The sequence below is a fragment of the Oryctolagus cuniculus genome, chromosome 13 (assembly GCF_964237555.1).
Source record: "Oryctolagus cuniculus chromosome 13, mOryCun1.1, whole genome shotgun sequence".
Lineage (NCBI taxonomy): Eukaryota > Metazoa > Chordata > Mammalia > Lagomorpha > Leporidae > Oryctolagus > Oryctolagus cuniculus.
Genome location: NC_091444.1, coordinates 20,829,925 through 20,852,560, shown reverse-complemented (window position 1 = coordinate 20,852,560; position 22,636 = coordinate 20,829,925).

Here is a 22,636-nt window from a genome sequence, read left to right as displayed (position 1 = left end):
AACAAATAAATCTTTTAAAAAATTTAAAAATAAATAAAAATAAAATGATTTGTCATGGCACATGAAATTCTATGAAAGTCAGACTTCCATGTTTGTCAATAAAGCTTTATTGAAACGCAACCTCTCCTCTCATGTGGGTGTGGCCTAGGACGGCTTCCTGCTGCCACAGCAGGGGTCAGCAGTTACAACCAAGACCAAAGTGCCCACGACACCGAACATGTTGACCATTCAGTCCATACTGAACCCTGCCTCAGAGGGAAGGGGCCCCAGGTGGGAAGGGGAGCCACGTGGGGGAGGTACAAGCCGCAGAGGGGTGGGGGGACGGGTGGGCTCTCTGATGAGTTTGCAGAGCCCGCAGCCCTGACTTTCCCATGAGAAAAGGAGCAGGCTTTTGGCACAGAGATTAAGAAGTACTTGGGATCCCACATCCCATATCAGAGTGCCTGGTTGGGGTCTGGCTGCTTTCAATTCTGCTTCCTGCTAATGCACAGATTGGGAGAAAAACAGGTGATGGCCCAGGTGCTTGGATCCCTGCCACCCACATGGGAGACCTGGATGGAGCTCCTGGCTCCTGGGTTTGGCCAGCCCGGCCCTGGCTGTCGGAGGCATTTGGAGGAATGAGCTAGCAGATGTAAGCTCTGTGTGTGTGTGTCTCTTTCAAATAAAATGAAAAACAGTAACAACGCAACAACACCCTCTCCCTATATCGCCCCAGTTCTGGCTCCACAGAGCCTGCCAAACCCCCCAGGGATGGATCCTACAGGGACCGAGCCCTCCGTGAACCCCCTGGCCTGGAGAATCCCAGCTCTGCCATCAGGAAGCGCGTGGCCTTGGAGGCGCCATGCCTGCTAGGCCTTCGGCTCTCCACATGTCAGAGGGACTAACAAGGCAGACCCTGGAGAACTCCCAGGATGCCAAGGTCACGCCATGGGTGTTGATGCATTTTGCCATCCCCAGGCCTGGCAGCTGCCGGGAGCAGCTCAGCCCCAGATGTCGGTGCACCTGCAAACTGTGTCCACTAGAGGGCAGGAAGGCCCTGCTGACTGCCTGGAGAGTCGGAGGGAGCCGGCGGGCATGGTCCCCGCACCTGGGGAGAACACGCTGCCCTTTGGTTGATCAGTTCTTGTTCTACACATGGCCTGCTGAGGGGCAGACACGCAGAGCTTCCCGCTGGGGTGGGCTAGGCCTCTTTCTTGCCCTTTCTCCATCTTCCAGGGGTGGGGCAGACGCGGGCCAGAGCTAGGTGGACACTTGCTGGCCTGTGTGCTTGCACAGTTTGCCTAGTCCTTTCTCGCACACCTGGGGTGCAGACAGAGCAGGTGGTACAATACGCCCTCATCCAAGTGAGGGGATCACAGTGACGTAGTGGCCTGGGTTGGAGCTAGCGTCTTCCGAAGCCAGCCTGTGGCTTGCTCCTGTCCATCAGGCTGCCTCTGGTGCCCACACTCCTCCTGAGGATGCTCCACCTCCCACTGCCTCTCAGCCCTGCCCTGGAAGCACCCGGGCAGGCACAGGCAGGGCCCTGGGTCCCAGGGCCAATGAGAGGGATGTGGAGGGACCCCCACAGCCAGGAAGGCTGCCAGGGCATGGTGAGGCGAGCACAAGGCAGTGCCTTCCTTCAGGGCCTGAGCAAAGAGGCAGGGACCACAGGGGAGCCAGTGGGTGCGGGGGGGGGGGGGGAGCTGGGAACAGGCTTGGCCCTTAGTGACGTCATCTCTGGACAAGTGTCCTTTGTTAAATCCACTCACCTAGCTTCCACCCCGGTTGAGACCACGCCTTACTCACCAACCCAGCACTGGGGCGGGTCTTCCAGCAGCATGTAGTCCACAGGCCCCTCCCACTGACAGGCTGTAATGGTGGTGGGGGGTCTGCTAGGTGGACTGAAGGTGACACTGGATGAGGGGAGAGGAGGAGGCAGCCAGCAGGAGAGGCTGCAGAGGTGGGTGGGCGCCCTGCCCCCCAGAGCCCCCAGGCTGCCAAAGGGGCTGGACTCTTCCTGCGCGGACCAGGGTTGTGGTCTAAGTGACTGGAGGTGCCCAGAATGCTGTTGCAGCAAGAAGCTTCCAGGAATGTACATGCCAGCCCCGGCAGGCCCAGGCACGCGGACAGCAAAGGGTGCTGAGCCCCCTCCCGCATCCTGCCGCTGGGAGAGGCTGCCTTCTCCCAGGGGGAGGAAGGATGGGAGGTCAGGAGCCCAAGGACCCAGCTGCAAGGCTGTGTCGGTGAGGCCCATGCAGGCCCTGCCCAAGGTCCCAGGCAGGGCCAGGATTAGCAGGTGGCTCCTCTGACCTCCAGGGAGGGACCTCTCCCTTGCACCTTGGGCCTCACCCCGTGCCAAGCAGGGCCTGCCACCTGACCCCCTGCCCTCCCTCCTCCCCCACCACGGGAGTGCTGGCTGTCCTGCAGGAACCCCAATGGGGAGGGGTCAACTTGCAGCCCCTCCCCGGCTGCATGCAGTTGACTTGGGCCGCCATCAGTTTAGTGCTGGTCCGCCCCATCGCCCTTAGGGGGAGCCCCTTGCATGCAGCAGTCCCTGCTTCGGGGGTGGGGCCTCTGCAACCACGTGGGTTGGAGGGCGGGGCCTCCTGGGGCCCAGTCGGGTGAAGGGGCTGGGCACCGCGGGTTTCCGGATTAAGAGTGAGCTTGGGAACTTTACCAGGATTGTGGCTTAGGGTGGAACCAGGAGAGGACTAGGGACGTAGCTGAGGGTGAGGCTCCCACAGGGCCGTGGAGCTGGTGCCCGGGGCCTCGTAGGCCCCTCTGAGGCAGCACAGCCCCGCCTTGCCCCTGGGGCCTGCGCCGGTGGCTGCCGGCACACCCTCCCCCAGGCACCCAGCAGAAACCCAGGAGCAGCCTTTGCGCCTCCCTCTTCCCTACTCTTCCTGGCAGCCCCCATGTCCTGCTGGGTTCACCAGTTCGTCCCTGGCCGCCCCCTCGACGGTGGCTGCGGCAGTGACCATGCCGTGGTTAGCAGCACAGAAGCGGCAGCCACATTTCCTGGGTGCAAACCCGCCTGCGTCTCTGGCTGTGTGACTGAGGGCAAGTCACTGAACCTCATGTGCTATCGCTTCCTCGTCTCTGCAACCCGAATGGTACTCGCCTCCTATACCTGTTGCGGGGGTTCAGCGGGCTTTTTCTGGTGGGAGGCGGTGAGAGCTGGGATGGTTGATGCCTCTGGCTCCAAGTCCCTCCCCTGGCCCTCCAGGATCCTGGGTGGGGGGCTTCCCTTCCATAGCAGCCCCCCTTCTCACTATGGCTGCCTCGTTCACTCACTGTCCCGTCCCCCAGCCCGCTGGCCTGGGAGGTCCTGGAGGGCAGGCCTGGGTCCCTGGTGCCTGGGACTCCGCCAGGTGTGCGGTAGCAGAAATGCAGGAACTCTCATTCCCTGAGAGCCCTGGCTGGGGGCGGGGCGGGCGGGGAGGCTCCAGGAGGATTTGCAGGTGTTGTCTCTAGCATGCGCTTCCTCCACTGGGCCCCACGCCCGCTCCACCAACAGGAACACTGCGATGCCAGGCCAGGAAAGGAGTAGGAGCTCCTGGTCCACATGTGGCCTCCGCCTCCAGGAAGGGGCTGCAGGGACCAGCAGGCGGAGAAGGCAGAGTGCTAGGAGCTTGGACCTGGCATGGCGAGGGGTCTGCCCCCAGCTTCCCTCGGGCTGTCAGCGGTCCCCATGGCCTTGGGGACCTGCCGGCAGTGTGACCCGGCAGTGTGACCCAGCAGTGTTCCCTGGGCTGCAGTGAGAGGCAGGAGCCGGCGGCCGGACCTCACCTCCCTTGTCAGAGTGAGTGCCTGTGGTTGAGTTGGGCTCCTCTCTGGAACTGTGTACCTGCCTCTTCCCAGCAGCCTGTGGGGCACACACTCACCGCTCACCCATTCTTCATCCATCCATCCTTCACTCACTTTACTGAGTTTTTATCTTCCTGGTGCTTGTTGCAGGAGACATGACCTTGGCTGAGACACGCGCAGCCCCTCGCTCACCTGGAACCTGGAGAGTTATGAGACAGACTGACAGTGAAACGCTGAAGCTGAGGCATGGTGAGCTATGATCAAGAAAGCATAAAGGCTGGGGCTGGCACTGTGGCGCAGCGGGTTAGCGCCCTGGCCTGAAGCACCAGCATCCTATATGGGTGCCAGTTTGAGACTCGGCTGCTCCACTTCTGATCCAGCTCTCTGCTGTGGCCTGGGATAGCAGTAGAAGATGGCCCAAGTCCTTGGGCCCCTACACCCACGTGGGAGACCTGGAGGAAGCTCCTGGCTCCTGGCTTCAGATCGGTGCAGCTCTGGCCATTGTGGCCAACTGGGGAGTGAACCAGCAGATGGAAGACCTCTCTCTCTTTCTACCTCTCCTCTCTCTGTGTAACTCTGACTTTCAAATAAATAAATAGGTCTTTTTTAAAAAAAGAAAAAGAAAGCATAAAGGATTTTGGGAATGAAATAAACAGGAGACAGCTCCTCGGGACCCCAGGAGTGCCAGAGCTTTGCTCATCTGGCGATGCCTGTGCCTGTCACTCACCCGAGTGACTGTCAGGTTCCCCGCCCCACCCAGAGCTCTGCTGAGCCTCCAGGGCCAAGGTCAAGGCCCGCACTGTGTTCCACAAGGCTGTATGAGGGGTAGTAAGCACAGTGGGGGCTGGAGGGTGACCTGTGGTCGCACATTCCTGGCTCCGTGACCCCACTGCCTCCCTGCCCTCCCCTCAGGAGGCCCACATAGCTGCCTGCAGCAGCTGGAAGGGCTTAGAACTGTTAAGAACCTGATACTGTGAGGTTCCAAGATGCTTCCAGCCACGGTTAAGATTAAGTCGATCGGAGGCGTGCGTGCAGCTGTCTGGCAGGTGAGATGCCCTGCTCCTGAGCTTCTCCCCTCCCGCATCCCTGGGCAAGGGAACTAAGCATTGTGGAACAGCTTGACTGAGCTGAGCTGGCTGGCCTGGGTTTGAATCATGCCTCCGCCCTCTACTAGCTGGGTGGCCTCGGACAAACTGCCCAACTTCTTCGAGCCTCCAGCAACTAATAATGCTGTCTTCCCTGTGGCTTATCTTCCTCCCCCAAGAGCCTCCCACTTCCTTACTCATCTTGCTGTCCCCACGGCCTGGCACAGAGCCTGGCTCAGAGCAGGCAGGCTAGAAATATTTGTTGAGTGACACCAGACTAAATGGTCAGTGCGACCACTGGACTGGGCTGGGCCAAGAGCCAAGGCTGCCCACAGGTGGCAGGGGGTTCTTTCGGCTTGTGGGGGGTCCCCAGGAAGATGCCAGGAGGCTGAGTCGGGGGATATCTGCTCCCAACGCCATGCCTCTCTTTTCCTGGTTGCAGATCCCAAGGGGGCAGTGGCCATCTGCCGCGGCGGGGAGGCAGCACGTGCTCCGAGGCAGGTGCCCGGGGAAGTAGGGTCTGCAGCCAGCCTGGAGGATTTTCTCTTCCGCTACTGAGCTCCTGGACCCGAGACAGCTCCCTCAAGGGAGAGTCCACATGGCCCCACAGAGTGGGTGGGGCAGCTGGCCAGGCTGGGGGAGGGGCAGAGAGCAGCCCGGAACCCCAAAGTTAGGGAAGGATGGGGTGGTCCTGGTGGATACCGGGATGAAGAGAGGAGGCTGTGCCCTGGCAGGCCACAGAGTGCCAGCAGACACCTGGCTCCATGCCCCTGCCACACTGGGGAGAAACTGAGGCCCGCTGGGGATGGCACCTGCTCCGTGCCCCTGGGGGCATCCCTGCAGGCCCAGGGCTCACCCTCCAGGCACCACTGTGCTTTCAGCCTTGTGGAACACAGTGTGGGCCTTGACCTTGGCCCTGGAGGCTCAGCAGAGCTCTGGGTGGGGCGGGGAACCTGACAGTCACTCGGATGAGTGCGCTAGGAAGCGCCTGCTCATGGTGGTCAAGGGCCAAGTCCAAGTCCATGAAGGGCTGGTGTGCTGGGCTAGGTCAGGCGTACTGACCTACAGGGGGCTGCCTGCTCTGCACCTCTCCCCGTTGAGCCCCTTTTTTTCCTCTTGGCCATGTCACCCCCACACACATAATGCGCATAACATACACACACCACACACACATGTACCATACATACAAATAACACACATACCACACACATATGTACCACACACACAAACACCACACATAGCACACACCAGACACATAAACACACATTTATGCACACCATACATGTCACACACATACACAGCCACATACATATACACATACTACAAACATGTCTCGTGTGTGTGTCATAACACATGTATACTCACATCACACATACATTGCACCTGCACACACCATACACTCACACCATACACACACACACACACACACCCCACACATATAGCCACACACAGCCCTTTGCCCCTCACACACTCACATACACACACTGCTTTAGACCCTTTATAAGTCAGGAGCATTCCAAACACGTGTGCCTGTCCAGTGTCGTGCTCTGTCCCCAGTGGGCAGGGAGCCCAGGGCTGAGGACCGGCTTGTGGGAGTGGAGGCTGCAGCTCTGTTCGGAGCTGTTTGTGTCACTGTCACTAAGCCTGTGTCTGTGTCTGCAGTCCCCAGTCACTTAGTCGTTCCACTGCATCTCCATATTCACCCACCACCTGCCATGTACTAAGCACGATTCCAGGTTCCGGGGTCTTAGTTTGGGTTTCCTAAGAGATGGACCTTGAGTCGGGTGTTTTAACAACTTAAGAAGCTGGGGTGGGTGTTGTGGCACAGTGGGTTAAGCTGCTTGGGATGTCCACATCTCATATGGGAGTGCCTGAGTTCAAGCCCGGGCTGCTCTGCTTCCAATCCAGCTTCCTGCTAACGTGCTTGGGGAGCCAATGGGTGGTGGCCCAAGTACTTAGACCCCTGCCACCCATGTGAGAGACCTGGGTAAAGAGCCTGGCTCCTGGCTTTGGGCTGGCCTAGCCCTGGCTATTTGGAGACTGTACCAGCTGGTGCAATCTCTGTGTGTGTGTGTGTGTGTGTGTGTATTCCTCTCTCTGACACACTGCTTTTCAAATAAAAATAAATCTTACAAATAACTTAGAATTGTTATTAAGATGTCATTCTCATGCTGTTGACCCCTTTAAAGTATATCTTGGGGACAGGCACTCGGTGCAGCTGTTAGGACACTGCTTGGGACACTCACACACTGTATAGGAGTCCCTGGCTTTAGCTCCCGGCTCTGCATCTGATTCCAGCTTCCCGGTGAGGCACAGCCTGGGAGGCAGGAGGTGCTGCCCCCACTGACTGAGTCCCTGCCACTCATTTGGGAGACCCAGATTAAATCCCTGCCTCCTGTCTTTGGCCTTGCTTAGCCCTGGCTGGTGTAGGCATTTAGGAAATGCATCAGTCGATGGAAGACATTTCTCTCTCCCTTTTCACTCTCTCTAATAAATAAAAATAAAGAGTATAATCGGATGGTTTGAAGCATAGCCACAGAGTTGTGCAACCATGGCCACAACCTTAGACCGTTTCATCCCCAATGAAGAGAGCCACAGCCACCTGCAGCCGTTCCCAATCTCTCTTTCCCATGCTGTGGGGTCATCTCTTCCAGATTTGCCCATTCTGAACTTCCCAGACTGTCTTCCAGGTTCCTCCATGGTATGGCTCATCAGTATTTCAGGCTTTTGTACGACCACACGCTATTCCACGCTATGCACAGGGCACATGGTGTGGCTCTCCCCAGGGTGACGGACGTCGGCCCGTTTCCGCTGTCATCAGCTCCTACGGATGGCGCTGCTGGGAACGTCTGTGAGCAGGGTTCTGTGTGAGCATCTGTTTTCCATTGTGTTGGCGCATCCCAGGAGGAAAGCTCTGGGTGCCCCGTCAACGTGGTGTTTAACACTTTGAGAAACCACCAGACTCGTTCTCGAAGCACCTGTTTTGCTTTCTCCGACCTGCCAGGTTCTAGCTGTAGGGTTTGACTCAGAAAGTCATCCCAGGACACACGAGCAGAGGAGCAAGGAAGGGCACACAGCTAGGAAGGATCACTCGTGGGCAAACTTCCACGGAGAGTGGTGGGAGAGCCAGGCTGCTGAGTAACTGTAGCAGCCAGCATCGAACTTGCCCTTGAGCGCAACCCCACCTGAGGAGCAAGCAGGTGGACGGGTATGTACACTGCAACTCCTGACGGCCACTGGTTGAGAGCTGCCGGTGTAGAGGGGTGTGTGTGTGTGTGTGTGTGTGTGTGTGTGAACTCCCTGTTACTTTCATTTTGCTGCCTGCAAAGACAAGCAGGCAGGCCCAGCAGGAGAAAGCACCTGGCCAGGACGTGCAGCTGCAGGCTGGTGGAGTTAAGCCCGTCGTGCTTCACGGTTAGGGCAGAGGTGAGCAGACGGAAGGTCCTGCCCTCAGGGACTTGCACTCCTCTGAGAGGTCACTGAAGGAGCACAGGCACTACACAGTCAGGGAGCCCCCGCCCAGGGGGCAGAGAGGATGCTGCGTCAGCTCAGGGGGTCAGGGTGGGCATCTCCAGGGAGTTGAGACTTCAGCTGGCACTGCAATGAAATAAGGGACAGGTTTGTCTGACCACGGGCCCCCATCAGAATCTGGGCAGCGGGAACAGCAAGTGCTAAGGCACCCAGCAGAGAGGAACCTTGTGCACTGGGGCCACTCAGTGGGTCCGGAGTGGCTTCTGTGGGGCCCATGAGGATTTGTATCAGGGGCCTCGTCACTGTGGGAGATGGTTTGATCTTGTTCTCAAGGCAGCAGGAGCCCCTGGGTGCAAGAGACCCCGGGATTTCCCGTCTGGTTTACGTTGCTTGTTCCTGAAGCCACTGCAATTCTGTCCTCCAGCATCAGGAAGGCTGTCACACTCCCAACCCCCGCCATCACTCATTCCCCTGCGTGCCAGGCTCCGGGTGGGCTGCAGTGAGCGCAGCACCTGACCCAGGTGAGCAGGCAGCATGGACGCTGGCGAGCGCAGTGGCTGTGCATTGGTGGGACCCACGGGAAGAGCCTTTGCGGGCTTTGCAAGTCCAGACAGGACTGCCCCTGCCTGCCCCCAGGGAACCTATCCACTTCCTCCTCATCAGGGACCCTGCAGGCCGGGAGGGAGGACACAGCCGGATCCTCTGAGGAGGGAGAGGAGAGCGGGGACCCCCAAGCAGAGCCCCCCCTCCACCGCAAGCATCCTCATCTGCGTGTCCGGGCACAGAGCCTGGGAGGAGGAGGGGCACAGGTGGGGGCAGGGGAGAGCAAGGGCTGGGGCTGCCTAGCCACGGGGGAATATTGATGAGTTTTCTGGCAAGAAGTGACGGAGCTGGTGGGGATGTTGTAATGAAGACAGATGATCCTGGGCCGCTCTGCTCATCTCAATGCTGCCAGGGTGGGGGCGAGGGGGAGGGGAGAGTCGCAGCTGGAGCCGGGTGGGGTGGGCAGGGCTGGCCAAGGGCCGGGTGGGCCAAGCCTGGGGCATCCTTGTGCTCCATGCTCTGCCACCCAGCCGCCTCCTCCCCTCTGTGTCCTCTCTGTCTGGGGATAGGACCCTTACCCGTCTCCGCTTTTCCCTCTTCTTCCATCTCTCTGCAGCTCTGGGTTCTCTGCTCCCTGCCACCCTGGCCTCCTGGCTGGGACCTCCTGAGCATGCCTTGCCTTGGGGCAATTCCCTGCTCAGCAGCCTCCCCACCCCTCACCCCCAACCCCAGCAACAATTGATCCCATGCCTGCTGCCCGCTAGGCACCCACCGGGCCAATACATGGGCTACGACTGCAGCAGTGCCCAGGAGGCACGCGCAAGGCCTTCTCTCTTTTCCCTAATTTTTTCTTCCTTCCTTTTTTCTCCCTCCTCCTCCTCCCTCCTTTCCCCTCCCTCTTTCTTTCGATGGTGGTAAGATATGCAGAAGGTAAATTTACCATTGGTGACATTTAGTGCATGCACAGAGCCGTGCGCCCACCGTTACCACTGTCTAGTTCCAGAACATTTCCTCCCTCCTGAAGGAAATCCCACCCCCTCAACACTCACTCCCCACTCCCCCTGCCCTGAGCCCCTGGCAACCACCAATCTCCTTCTGTGTCTCTGAACTCGCCCATTAGGGAGAGCCCGTGTGAATGGAGCCATGATGCCCTGTTCTTTCGCTGGCACAGTGCTGCCAGGCTTCATCCGCCCTGCTCCGTTCCTTTCTCCGCCAGTCAGTGCTCCACTGTCAGGTTAGACCAGCCGTCCACCACCCACCCAGCAGTCCACCAGCTGGCGAGCATTCGGCTTGTTTAGGGCACTGAACTTGGAAACAGGAGCCTTCCTGTGAATACTGCCCCACCCCACCTCCACAGCCGTGCATGGCCTTGAGCCTTGACATTCTCACCTGCAGAATGGAACTACAGATCTTGAAACTCTTCTGTCCTCTCTTGGAGCATAAGAAAAATGATCGGTAGTCATCCCAGTTGGAGAACTGGAAGCCCCCTCTCATCCTTCTCTCTGCATCCCCCTCCCATGTGCTGTCGACTTAGGAATTGATGTCCGATAATAAGATTCCTATGCCAGTCAAGTGGCCCAGCATCCCCTGCTGTGTGCTCTGTCTTTCAGACCATTTTTATCAATTTCAGCTTGCATTATTTTCCAAACTTTAATATCTGAAATTGGGATGCAGCTTGCAACTGATGGTTGGACAGTAACAGGCGATGCCCTGTGTTTTCATCACGGAAGATGACTGAGCTTGTCACAATCAGAGGCCCGAGACTGGTGTCACATGCCAGGCACCGGCAGTGACTGTCGCCAGGAACAATAAGAGGAATCAAAACTGACTTTGGAATGAAGCCTCTCTGATGGCGGGATCGTGAACGTGGCCGTGGATGGGTGTCTGCAGACGCCTCGCCGGGAGCGACGGGTGTGATGTGAATGCTGATCTACAAAGCCAGCGCCGTTCTAAATGCCACGTGGGCACACCTTGCAGGCATACACGGTTCTGAAACACCCAGCTGCCCTGACAGGACCCTGGATCCACAGAGAAATTAGCGTGAAGGGGCGGGGTGAGGGGAGAGACTGGACGGAGGGGTGAGACCGAGTTATTGCTCTCCTCTCCCAAAGCACCACCTCCTGCCCTGCCCCCTCCAGCCCTCTCTTCCAAGGGAGAAACCACATACAAACGTGGAATATTTTTGCCTTCATTAAAACAGGCCAGATATTGTAATTGCGTCCCAGGGAGCAGAGGCTCCATCTGGGAGGGGCGGGGAGGTGGATGAAAGTCAGTTGGACATGCAGAATTCATGAGCTGGACTAATTGAGCACCTCCACTCGGAAGCAGATCTCAGCTGCGGGCGGGCAAAGCTGTCCCGGTGCTCCTAGCCCTGCTCAGGCCACAGCTCCTTCCGAGCCTCGCCTGGGGCTGCCTGTCTCCAAACCTTCACAGCAAGCCCTGGGGAGAGTGCTCCCTGGAGAGGTTGCTCGCCGCAGTTGGACTGTGGGCTACTTGAGGACAGAGGCTTAGCACGTCTGCCTGGGTATAAAGCAGGCACGCAGTGGGCAGGCGTCACAGCAGCGTCCAGCCAGACCCCCGCGTGGGCTGTCACCTGCCGGAGCAGGTTGCGGAAGAGAGTCCTAGGTACCCCTGGAAGATTGTGGGTCAGTAGGGAGGGGCCAGGAATCTGCCTTTTAATTTTTTTTTTTATTTTTGACAGGCAGAGTGGACAGTGAGAGAGAGAGAGACAGAGAGAAAGGTCTTCCTTTGCCGTTGGTTCACCCTCCAATGGCCACTGCGGCCGGCGCGCTGCGGCCGGCGCACCGCGCTGATCCGATGGCAGGAGCCAGGAGCCAGGTGCTTTTCCTGGTCTCCCATGGGGTGCAGGGCCCAAGCACCTGGGCCATCCTCCACTGCACTCCCTGGCCACAGCAGAGAGCTGGCCTGGAAGAGGGGCAACCGGGACAGAACCGGCGCCCCGACCGGGACTAGAACCCGGTGTGCTGGCGCCGCTAGGCGGAGGATTAGCCTAGTGAGCCGCGGCACCGGCCGGAATCTGCCTTTTAACCAACTCCACAGCACTCCAACGCTTAGTAACGCAAGGAAACCACTGAGCCTGGAGAACGAACGAGGTGAGGCGCACGGTCCCCATCTCAGCGCTGCGAGATGCATCCCGGGCTTCTAGGCATTCAATCGCCATCTTCCTTCTGGCTGCAGGTGCAGGAAAGGGATGCTCAACCTGGGGCTCAGGGAAGGAGACAAAGAGAACAGGAGTATCATTGTCCCCCACTTCCGCCTCTGGCAGGAAAACAGGGAGGGGGCAGGTGCTGGGGCGTGGCTTCAAGCCACCCCTTGTGATGCAGCACCTCATGTCCGGGCATTGATGTGCAACCTGGCTGCTCCGCTTCTGATCCAGCTCCCTGCTATGCACCTGGGAGACAGCAGATGATGGCTCGGTACCTGAATACCTGCCACCCCTGTGAGAGACCCAGATGCAGCTCCTGGATGCAGCCTGGCCTTTCGGGGTTGTGAACCAGAAATGGAAGGAAATCTCTCTCTTCTTCTCTCTGTCACAAGAAAGCGGGGCGGGGTGGGGAGCCAGACAGGGCAGTGGGCTGGGAGGGGGGGCGAGGGGGCAGGAAGGGGTTGAATGGGCAAGCAGGAGATGCACTTGGGTCTGGTGGCCACTGGGGGCCCTGCTGGTCCTCCTACTGCCCACTGGCCAGCGTGCTGGGGGAGGAAGAGACAGGGCCAGCTACACAGCCGTCTGTCCCGCGCACACAAGAGCTCCAGCGGCCAGCAGCAAGAGTGGGCTGCTGGGGTTTAACAGGACCGCTTCTGGGGGCTTTGGAAGCCTCACCTCCCCACAGAGCTGGCCCAGGACGGACGCCATGGAGTCCTCTCTCCCGGAACTTCCAGATGTCTCCAGTGTCTCCTCTTGTTTGAGGTGAGCATGCTCAGAGCTTAGGAAGAGCTGCTGCAGCTGCTATGGACTGTGCCGTGCCCCGAGCCAAGCACTTGAGTGTTTTACCTTGTTTACCTCTCTGCCACCCCTACGATTGAACCCCTTTCACAGCTGGGAGAACCGAGGCATAACCTATTGCTGAACTGCACAAGTTCACTTGGTTCTTCAGAGTGGAGAAACGGGGGTTGTACACATGCTCCTTCCAGGGGTGTCCTGCTCACCTCCCAGCCTCACGGCCAGGAAGGAGTGCGGGCTGTGGGCGACTGTCAGCACCGGAACCCCGGGCTGAGCATTTAGCTCTGTGACCTGGGGAGTCACCGCAGCCTCTGAGCCTCAGCATTCTTCTCCCTACAGTGGGGATGCCTATGCTCGCCTTGCTTGTTATTTGGAGGATTCACTGTGCTGGTAATTGGCAGGTAAGTGGCCCCTCCCCCTCCCCCTCCTCGCCTCTCCTGGAGTCCCTGGCCCCAGTCCTGCGGACACCTTCCCACGTCTGCTGGATCACAGGACCGTGTTGCAGAGGGGAGCTCCCACGTCTGCGATGAAAGGGCTTCTGCGGGTCTGATCCGCGCCTTTGTTGTGCGGATGAGAAAGCCGCGTGCCTCCTGCCTTCCCTCTGCTGCTGCCTTCCTTCCAAGTCCTGTGCTCCCAGCACTCCGTGGCCGCCTTTTCTCTCCCCAGGGCACACTGCAGTCGGAGGGGGCTGCTTTGCCCGGAGCCCCTAGGGGAGCTCCTGCCTGCAGCCTGCAGGCTCCCTGGGGGTTGCGAGGCTCAGGAGTTCCGGGCCAGCCGAGGCAAGAGCTTGGCCCAACTTGTCCGTCACCTCCTGGGGCTGGTTGTACTGGGGGGGGGGGCAAATAAAATACCAAGGCCAATATGCTGACCACATTTTTATGCTCTCCATTCAATTCCCAAGCCTCTCCCGTGGGGCCTGCTGGGAGCTAATCCGAAGAGAAAGGCAGAGACATTGTCCAGCCAGAGGGGAAAGGAGGAAGCTGGGAGGCTGCACCTGTGGGCAGTGGCCCCCCTCTCACAAAGGCAGTACCGGAAGGGGGCTGGGGGGCGGGGTCCTCTGATTTCTCTGAATTCCCCAGTAATTCCTCCAAGCCGAGGCTCACATTATGCAGCCAGAGAATTCCCTAGACTCCAACCAGACTGCCCCCTTTCGCCCCTGGTGCTGGGGCCAGGCCTATGCCCCCCACCAAAAACATTTGGAGTAGTGGGCATGCATGTTACGGAGCTCAATTTCTTTCCTGGGAGAGAGAGAGGGGCACAGCGGGTTAGGCAGCCACATGGGACGTCCACGTGGAAGCTCCGGGGGTCCAGTCCCATCCCTGCTTCCGATGAAGCTTCCTGCTAACGCGCACCCTGGGAGGCAGCAGGCGGTGACTCAGTACTTAGGTCTCTGTCACCCTTGTGGGAGACCTGGGGGGAGTTCCTGGCTCCTGGATTCCATGGGCACTTGGAGAGGTGAACCAACAGATGGTTCATTGTGCCTTCCAAATAAATACAAATAAGAAAATACATTTTTTAAAAAGGAAACTAGGAAACCACACTCGATGAACATTAGTTAGAAAGAGAGAAAAAACAAAATGTCAGAGCAAAGGGTGAGCCTTTACATTGAATTAATATGGACTTTATTAAAATGTCACTAGATTGTCCTTCTACTTGCTGCTTGCCAGGAGTCTGGGAGCCAGGACCCATCCCGGGGCTGCCGCTCCGCAGGGCCTGACTCTGGGGGCGTGAACCAGCAGACTTGAACGTCAGTAGATGGGTTTGCAGCATTGCCATCTGTCAAGCAGGAACGGCTATATGGGGGCCATCAAAGTCGTTTATGGAAAATGCATATTAGGAAAGAACCGCCTGGACTTCAAACTTTTTGGCAACAGAATTAATTTTTTCCATGGACTTTTTAAAGTGCCCTCCTACATATCTCATAGGAGTTGGGGGAAGGGCGAGGAGGGGCAGGAAAAGGAGTGAAATTGTGGCTGGGCAGCCGTGAAGACAGGCGTGCTGACACGGGTGTCTTGTTTCACTCTCAGGACAATCTTCTCAAGTCTGTGTTACCGCAACCATTTTACAGACTAGGAGACTGAGGCTCGGAGGGGGAGGAATTTGTCCAAGGTCCTCGCAGACCCAGAGTTGGCACCCACATCTGCCTAAATGCTGAGCCACACTCCTTCTAGAAGGAGGGAGGTAGAAAGGAGGAAAAGGAAGGAAAGGGACTGGGGGCAAGACTTCCCCATCCGGGGCCCAGTTTTCTCCGTGAAGCAGAAAGCAAGACCCTCTACTGAGCAGGGAGGGCCAGGGAGTGGCAGGAGTGGTGTAGGCTCAGAGAGACTTCTGCGGCTCCGGGACAGGGAGACAGCATCCCTCCCTGGAGACCAAGCGGGGAAGGGCTGGGGGAGCTGGGGGAGTGTCCCTCCTCCGGGGTTGGGGCCAGAGTTGAGGCTCAGTGGATTAAGCCACTGCTCGTAACTCCAGCATCCCAAGTTGAAGCACCAGTCCTGGCTGCTCCACTTCCGATCCAGCGCCCTGCTAATGCACCTGGGAAAGCAGGAGGATGGTCCGAGTGCTTGGGCCCCTGCACCCACGTGGGGACCCAGTAGAGTACCATGCTCTGGCTTCTGCCTGCCTAGCCCAGACCTGGCTATTGCTGCCATTTGGGAAGCAAACAGGTGAAGGGAAGATCTCTCTCTCTATATATAGCTCTGGCTTTCAAGTAAAATAAATAAAAATCTTTAAGAGAGAGAGAGAGAGAGAGGGCCCTCTCAGGAACAGCGAGGCTGAGATGCTCAGTACCTGGTTTTCTGTGACATGCTCCTAGAGGAAAGGGAAGGGCTACCAGTTTTGTTCATGGAAAAGAAACAGATTTTTTTTAAATTATTTATTTGAAAGGCAGAGTGACAGAGAGAGAGAGAGAGAGTCTTCCATCCACTGACACACTCCCCAAATGGCCACAATGGTCAGGGCCGGGCAGGCCAGGCTGAAGCCAGGAGCCTGACACTCCCGGGCCATCCTCTGCTGCTTTCCCAGGCACATGAGCAGGGAGCTGGATGGGAAGTGGAGCAGCACAGACTTGAACTGGTGCTCGTCTGGGATGCTGGCATTGCAGGTGGTGGCTTAAACCACTGTGCCTCGTGCTGGGCCCAAGAAGCGGATTTTTTCCTACTCCTTGCTAAAACTCTAGGCGTTAGTACCGGGCTTGGCACATAGCAGCACATGTATTTCCTTTGTGACTATTTGTGACACAGGCAGTTGAGTCTTGCTGGGGAGGGGGGGAGTCACATGGCAAACAGAAGCCACTTGGGGTCGCAGCACAGCGGTGAGGGAGGTGAAATAAAGCAGTGGGGTAGGGAGTGCCCACCGCAGTGGGCTCTGCCCGGGAGGCAGCCCTGGAGAAGTTACTGGGATGATGAGGAAGCTGTTCAGGCCCGTGTGGGGAAGCCACAGCAAGTGTGAAGCCCCATGGCAGCTGGAAGGAGGGCCTGTGCGACTGAAGAGGATGGGGGCGGGGGGTGCAGGAAATGGGAAAAGAGGGGTCAGACCATGCAGAACCTCATAAGCCAAGCTAAGAAGCTTGGATTTTATTCTAATTCTGGTAAGACGTCTTTGGGCGGTATTAAGCAGTGGGAGGGATGTGATCTGATTTATGCTTTCAAATACTCACTCTGGCTTTTAGAGATTGTGGTGGGAAGGGTGAGTGGAGGCAGGAGACCAGTGGGGAGGCTGCTGCGTTCGTCCAGCAGAGGCGAGATGGCTCGGCTCCAGGTGAAGCAAGGGAGACAGGGAGAAGGGCTGGATCTGAGCAACAGCTCTTGCTGATTAGCAGTAAGAGGTGAGGATAAGAGAATCAAGAATGTTCGCCAGGTGTTTGGACAGACCTGACAGCGCTATTAAAAGGGATAGGAAATGGATTGAGCAGGATTTGGTCCCTGAAACCTTACAGCCTTAGGGATTTATTATTATTATTATTTGAAAGGCAGAGTTACAGAGAGAGAGAGAGACAGAGACAGAGAGATAGAGACAGAGAGACAGAGAGAGAGAGCTTACATCTGCTGGTTCACTCCCCAGATGGTTGCAACAGCCAAGGCTGGACTGATCTGAAGTCAGGAGCCAGGAGCTTCTTTCAGGTCTCCCAGGAGGGTGCAGGGGCCCAAGCACTTGGATCATCCTCTGCTGCTTTCCCAGATGCATTAGCAGGGAACTGGATGGGAAGTGGAACAGCTGGGACTCAAATCAGCACCCATTCGGGATGCCGGTGGCAGCATAACCCACTACACCACAGTGCTAGCCCCACAGCCTTAGGTTAGCAGTCGATTAATGCTGATGGTCAATGGACTAGGGTGGAGAACTGATCTAATTGTGGTGGCCAGGAGGTGGGCCCAGCAGCAGGTGCTTAGGTGGGGGTGTGGGCACCCTGGGAAGGCAGTGCTCAGGGGCAGGGTTGATTCTTTCAGCTGAGTCGGGTTCAGCTTATCTCTGTTTCCTGGATCACTGGGTGACCCCACCTGCACACCCCGTCTGTCCCTGCTGGCCTCCACCTGACCTTGAGCTATGAACCTCCAAACTGTGAGATCCACCTCCTCCTGCCCCAGCTGCTGCTCTTGGGGACATTAGTTAAAGTAATGAGAATCTGACAAATACACCAGAGAGGAACATGTTGCAAGAGGTAAAGAAACCGAGAATTCCGTCATGGTCATGTTAAGTCTGAAATATGAAGCAGGCAACCAAGGGATGCGGGCTGGCAGGGTAAGCCACCTCCTGCGACACCAGCATTCCCATGTGAACACCAGTTTGAGTCCCGGCCGCTCCACTTCCAATTCAGTGCCCTGATGATTCAGTGCCAGAAAAAACAGCGGAAGATGGCCCAAGTACATGAACCCCTGCCACTCATGTGGGGAACTTGGATGGAGTTCCTTTGTGGCCATCTGGGGAGTGAACCAGCAGATAGAAGATCTCTTTCTTTGTCCCTCCCTCTCGCTGTGTAACTTTGCTTTTCAAATAAATAAATAAATCTTTTATTTAAAAGCAAACGAAAAAAAATGTTGAGTCCTACTCCCCAATCTGGAAATAGAATGTCTGCAGAAGTAATCAAGTGGCCCTGACCTAGTGTGACTCATGTACTTATAAGGAGAGGACAATCTGGACACAGATGTCAAGAAGCGGACAACGTGTGAGGACACAGAGGCAAGACAGCTACGTGGAGGGGAGGTGGCGGAGACTGGGTGGGTTGCTATGAGCCAAGGAATTCCTGGGGCCACCAGGAGATGGAAGAGGCAAGGAAGGCTCCTCCCCTGGGCTCAGCGAGAGCGTGGCCCTGCCAACACCTGGATTTTGGACTTCTGGCCTCCAGAATTCTCAGAAAATGCATCTTTGTTGCTCTGTGCAATCCAGTTTGTGGAAGCTAATACATCAGCCAAGCGCAGAGGTCAAGTGGGCATTCGGATCCGCCACAGAGGTCAGGGCAGAGGAGGTTGTGCAGACTGTGAGTTGGAGAGAACTGTGCGTAGGAGAGAGCCGAGAGACAGAGACAGGGGGCGGCCAGCCAGGCAGGGGTGTCCCAAGGGAAAAGAGAGTTGGACGGAAAGTAGTGGATTGTGTCACACACTGACGATGATGGGTTCAGTCAGGCTGGCTTCAGCCTTTGGATTCAGCAAGATGGGGACTGTCTGTGACCCCGAGAGAGCGAGGTGTCAGCAGACTCGGAGACAGAAGTCCAACTGGAGTGAGCTCAGGCGAGGTGTGGAGCAATGACCGGAACCGCGGGGTTCTGCTGTGAGGCCACAAAGAAAGGCAGCCAGCCGCGGAAAAGATGTGGGAAGCCCTGCATGCTTTTGTTAAGGTGAGAAACCTTCAGGCATCTGTTTATGTAGCGGATACAATGTAGCAGTAAAAAGAGACCAGCCATGCAAGGAGCAGCCACAGGAGTGGATCTGACCCAGTGCACAAACGGGGGACCTGGGCCTCCAGGAGAACAAACACTCCTCACTGGCTGCGACCACAAAGGAATCAGAGAGTACGAGCGAGGGAGCTGGTGGCTTTGTGGCAGGAAGGTGGAGGCATTTGTATTTGTTTGCATTTATCTGTGTGTATTTTCTCGGTGAAATCCAGGCAGAGTCAGATGGAGGCACGGTGTAGGGGTTCAGAGAGAGGAGGCGGAGAGAGCACAGAAGGAGAGAAATACACCAGGAGAGTGTAGCAGGCTTGCTGGGTGGAGCGGAGTGCGCGGCTGAGATTGAAGGGTTTGCGGTTCAGGGAGCCCAGTCAATCAGACGGCCCGATCTCCACTGATGTACGGCTACTTGGGGATAGGTGAAAGGCAGTGACTGCTGATTGGAGTTTGCCAAATGTGTTAGTCTGTTTTCTGTTGCTATAACAAAATACCTGAATCTGGGAAATGTATGAAGAAAATACGTATTTTTAAATAAATTTATTTATTTATTTGAAAGGCAGCCAAGGCTGGACCAGGGCTAAGCCAGGAAACTGGAACTCCATTTGGGTCTCCCACATGGGTTCAGAGGTCCAAGTACTTGGACCCTCTTCTGCTGCCTTCCTGGGTGCATTAGCAGGGAGCTGGATCGAAAGCAGAACAGCTAAGACTTGAACCAGGGCTCATACGCAATGCTGGGGTGGCTGGTGGCAGCTTAATCCGCTGGGCCACAACACTGGCCTCAAGAAAAGAGGTTTATTTTGCAAAGTTTTGGTAGTTCAAGAATATGGCACTGATATCTGTGTGGCTTTGAGGAGGGACTCCTGGGCTGTACCACGTGGCACAGGGCATCACGGTGGGAGCAGGAGTGGGAGAGGGCACGGGGAGAGCCAGGAGAGTGGGGAGGGCGAGGACCACTGTGCTGTAACAAGCCATCCTGACAGGCACGAACCAAGTCAGACCCTTCAGAAGGCAGTGGCCCACTTCTTAAAGGCCCCCACCTTCCAACAGCAGCACACCGAGGACCAAGCTGCTAACACACGGACCCTTGGGAGAGTCACTCAAACCATAGCCAAACCACAGCCCCGGGTCAGGCCATGGAGGAAGAGTGAGGCGAGGAAGCTGAAGGAGTTTGTCAGGGAGATGTCGCAAGAACCACGGAAACTAGCTTGGCGAGGGCAGAGGGGTGGTCCCAGGAGGGCATGACAGACAACAAACCTGCCTCCGTGAATCAGTCCCTATGAGATCAAAGCACGCGTGGAGTGAGGGTGACACAGAAAGTTAATCAGGAGGCCCAGAGACATCCACAGCGGAGATGCCTGCAAGTGAGATTGTTGGAGGTAGGGACACTGGTGAGGACCACATTTAGGGGCTGGGGTAGGCGTCTGTTGCAGCGACTCAGACGCTGCTGTGGACACCCACATCCCACATCAGGGTGCCTGGGTTGGAGTCCTGGCTGTTTCCTGCTAACGTGCACCCTGGGAGGCTGCAGGTGATGGCTCAAGTGCTTGAGCCAAACTGAGTTCTGGGCTCTTGGTTGCCTTGCGGGCATTTAGGGAGTGAACCAGCGGATGGAAGATCTGTCCATCTTTGTCCCTCTGCCTTTCAAATAAATTTTAAAATGACCAACAAATAAAACTGGGGACCTGGTGGTGTGAGTAGAGAAGCTAGACCCTGAAGGGAGCAGGAGGTGGGGCCTAACCACACCCATCTCCGAGGGGACAGGGTCTCTGGAGGAGGGTGGCAGGATGCACCTGTCCAAGTGATGCGCTGCATGGTTGTGGGAGAAGAAATGCAGTCTTCAATGTCTCCTTCATGTTTCATCCTTGTCTGGAGGCAGGGCTGCTAGGAAGGCGATATCTTCAGGGCCCAGCCAAGTACCTGCAGAGCCAATGAAGGGAGTGCCCAGGGAAGGGTTTAAGGACAGAAGGATGCTGGCCAGTACAGACTGGATTCCAGAGGACACAGTGGAAAGGGTTGGGGGAACGCAGGGAGAAGCAGGAGATGAGATTCATTTGGGAGCTGTATGGAGTGGTTTGGGGATCGCAGTTTGTGCCAACGCATGACGTGGGAGGCCAGCACTTGTGATGGGCATGGACTCTGTCATTGAGGAGGTGGCTGGCTGGAAAAGCTACGCAGTCCATGGCATTCAGCTGACAATTACGAGAAAAGGATAAATGAAAGAAATCCTCGTGAGGCCGGTGCTGTGCTGTTCCCCATTTGCATCGCCAGTATCCCAAATCAATGGCTTGAGTCCTGGCTGCTCTACTTCCAATCCAGCTCCCTGCTAATGCACTTGGGAAAACAGCTGAGGATGGTCCAAGTATCTGGGCCCCTGCCACCCATGTGGGAGACCCACATGGAGTTCCTGACTCCTGGCTCCGGCCTGGCCCAGCCCTGGCTGTTGTAGGCATGGGGAGTAAACCCACAAATGAAAGATAATCTCTGTCTCTTTCTTTGTGTGTCTCTCTACCTTTCAAGCAAATTAAAAAACCCGTGGCTCTGTATCTGTCCCATTTTTGATGCTCTGGAGACTGGAAGAGGAGCAGGCCCTAACCCAGGGCACTGCACGGGATAGATACTTGGCATCCTGCACGGGATGGAGCTTGATGTCCCTCTGACTGCTCAGTATGGAAACATCTGTGATCTGTCCTCCTGAGGGAAGTCCTTCCTGTCTTCAAGACTGACCAGGGACAGAACTGCAGTTGGTTTTGCCTTAATTAGGAAGAGGTGGACAGGGGGCAGAGGTGAGGGTCAGGAGGGTGACTTGTCCGTGGCTGAACTGTAAGACACACCTGCACCCTAGCCCCAGCCCCAGCCCGGCCCCAGGCTGAGACCCTGCACTGTCAGCCCACGCCCGTCTCAGAGGAGCAGCCTCGTCCTTTCCTTAGATGGGGAAGCGGCTGCTCCAGCCATAGCCTTTTCATCCTCGGCTGCTGCTTCTCCCGAATCAATTAGTCTATTTCTTTTAACTCCTACTTGTCTGGTCTTTCTGATCTCTTCTGCTCCACCCCCAGCCCGTGTCACTGAGGCTGGGGCCCCCCATCTCTGTCTTCCCTCCCCACGATCTCCCACAAAACGTTTCTTTCCCGCCCTCACCCCTCCCCCAGCAGCAGGGGAGCTGAGCCTCCAAAGCTAAGCCCCTTCCGAGGCCTCTTTGAGTTCCCACGGATGTTGTGCCCCAGTGTCTGGGGTGACCTGGCCTGGTCTCCGTGTGACTGAGAGAGTGTCTCTTTGTGCTGGCTGATGAATGGATGCCCTGTCCTGTCCTGGGCCCTCAATACCTGCAGGGTAACAGGAGAAAGCACCCTACCCCGCAAGGCTCTGCACCTGCTGCTCTCGGCTTTCCCTGGGGGCATAGGGAGCCTGGGCAGGTGGCTAGCTCACTATGCCTTATGAGAAGTCCTAGCTTCGTAGACCAGGGGCCCCTCCCTGCCCTATCCTCTCTGGACACAATGGGGCCTGCAGTGGGGCTACCCAGACCCCACAGCCTTTCCTCCCCTTTACCCCCCAGCTCTGTCCCTGCTCATCTATGACCTGCAGGGACTCGGATCTTGTAACAGAAAGCAAGCCTGCTGGGGTTCTGTTTCCCTCTGTAGACCGACGGTTTGAACTGTAGATTTTCTGGGCTGGAAAAGATTCTTTCCTGGTTCGCCATCTTCACCTTGGTCTGGAAAAAGAGACGTGATTCTTCTCAGTAACGCATTTTGTAACAAAACTCCATTCAGTTCAACAAAAATATACAGGGGCCGTCGCTGTGGCATAGGTTAAGCCTCCGCCTACAGTGCCAGCATCCCATATGGGCTTTGGTTCGAGTCCTAGATGCTCCACTTCCCATCCAAGTTCCTGCTAATGCACCTAGGAAAGTAGCGG